Source organism: Triticum dicoccoides, chromosome 1A, assembly GCF_002162155.2.
Source record: "Triticum dicoccoides isolate Atlit2015 ecotype Zavitan chromosome 1A, WEW_v2.0, whole genome shotgun sequence".
Lineage (NCBI taxonomy): Eukaryota > Viridiplantae > Streptophyta > Magnoliopsida > Poales > Poaceae > Triticum > Triticum dicoccoides.
Genome location: NC_041380.1, coordinates 111941118 through 111943299, shown reverse-complemented (window position 1 = coordinate 111943299; position 2182 = coordinate 111941118).

Sequence of the window (2182 nt, the reverse complement as noted above, 5' to 3'; positions counted from 1 at the left end):
CGTCCGAGCCCTCCCCTTTCTCGATCCAGATCGGGATCGATGGGGGGGTGGAGGAGAGACGTGCGGGAGTGGGGAGTGGGCTAGGTCACGGGGGGGAGAGGGGGGTTAGGTAGTGGGGTGGCTCGGTCCGAGTGGGCCGGCCAGTTGGGCCGAGGCCCAGGTGGGCCAAGGGGGACTTTTATTCTTTTTTTTGTTTTGTTTTGTTTTCTCTTTTGTATTTTCTTTTTATTTATTTTACCTTTTCTGTCTAAGTTTTGTTTCCTATTATTTTAGTTTTATTAAAATATACACGTAGCATTTAATTTAGTATTTCAACTTAGTCCATAGTCACAAAAAGTCTAGTCCGTAAACAAATTAGTTTGACATTTTATTAATTACAAAAGGTATTTAAATAATTGTTTTCACTATTGTTTTAATTGTTTTAGGGCCTTTAAACATTTTATCGAAGTTTGATTTCTCCACCATAATTACCTATGTATTATTTGGTTCACTCCGAACATTTAACTTTTCATATTTGAAAACTTTTATTGTTTGCTCGATTTTGAATTTGAAATTCGAACTAGGTTCCGAACTAACGCGAGTTTATCCACAGTAACCGAGGTGACGTGGCATCATTAGTGGGGATTACTGTAGCTTAATTACCCGGGCGTCACAGAAACACATGGATCCAAATCAGACCCTTACGAAGCAACGCATAAACTAGGGTTTAAGCTTCTGTCACTCTAGCAACCCATCATCTACTTATTACTTCCCAATGCCTTCCTCTAGGCCCAAATAATGGTGAAGTGTCATGTAGTCGACGTTCACATAACACCACTAGAGGAGAGACAACATACATCTCATCAAAATATCGAACGAATATCAAATTCACATGACTAGTAATAGCAAGACTTCTCCCATGTCCTCAGGAACAAACGTAACTACTCACAAAGCATATTCATGTTCATAATCAGAGGGGTATTAATATGCATATAAGATCTGAACATATGATCTTCCATCAAATAAACCAACTAGCAACAACTACGAGGAGTAATCAACACTACTAGCAACCCACAGGTACCAATCTAAGGTTTGGATACTAAGATTGGCTACAAGAGATGAACTAGGGTTTGAGATGAGATGGTGCTGGTGAATATGTTGATGGAGATTGACCCCCTCCTGATGAGAGGATCATTGGTGATGATGATGGTGATGATTTCCCCCTCCCGGAGGGAAGTGTCCCCGGCAGAACAACTTCGCCGGAGCCCTAGATTGGTTCCGCCAAGGTTCCGCCTCGTGGCGGCGGAGTCTCATCCCGAAAGCTTCCTTATGATTTTTTCTTGGGTGAAAGACTCCATATAGCAGAAGATGGGCATTGGAGGGCCAACAGGGGTCCCACGAGGTAGGGGGCGCGCCCAGGGGGTAGGGCGCGCCCCCTACCCTCATGGCCAGGGTGTGGCCCCCTCTGGTATTTTCTTCGCTCAGTATTTTCTATTATTTCCAAAAATAACTTCCATGGAGTTTCAGGACTTTTGGAGTTGTGCAGAACAGGTCTCTAATATTTGCTCCTTTTCTAGTCCAGAATTCCAGCTGCCGGCATTCTCCCTCCTTATGTAAACCTTGTAAAATAAGAGATAATAGGCATAAGTATTGCGACATAATGTGTAATAACAACCCTATAATGCAATAAATATCGATATAAAAACATGATGCAAAATGGACGTATCAACTTCCCCAAGCTTAGACCTTGCTTGTCCTCAAGCGGAAGCCGATAACGATAAATATGTCCACATGTTTAGAGGTAGAGGTGTCGATAAAATAAAATACGGACATGAGGGCATCATGATCATTCTTAAAAAAGCAATATATATGGATAATGTCATATGATCTCTTATGCTCAAGTAATAATCTATTCACAATGCAAAGTATGAATCAGAAACTTTATTGAGAACTAATAAACTATAATCTCAGTCATTGAAGCAATTGCAATTTATCATAACATCAGAAAGAGTCTATGTCAGAGCTTTTCAGCAAGCCCACATACTCAACTATCATGTAGTCTTTCACAATTGCTAACACTCACGCAATAATTGTGGTTACAGAGTCTTAATCAGACACAGAGAAAGATAGGGGCTTACAGTTTCGCCTCCCAACCTTTTACCTCTAGGGTAATCTCAACAATAATAGATCATGCTGACTTACA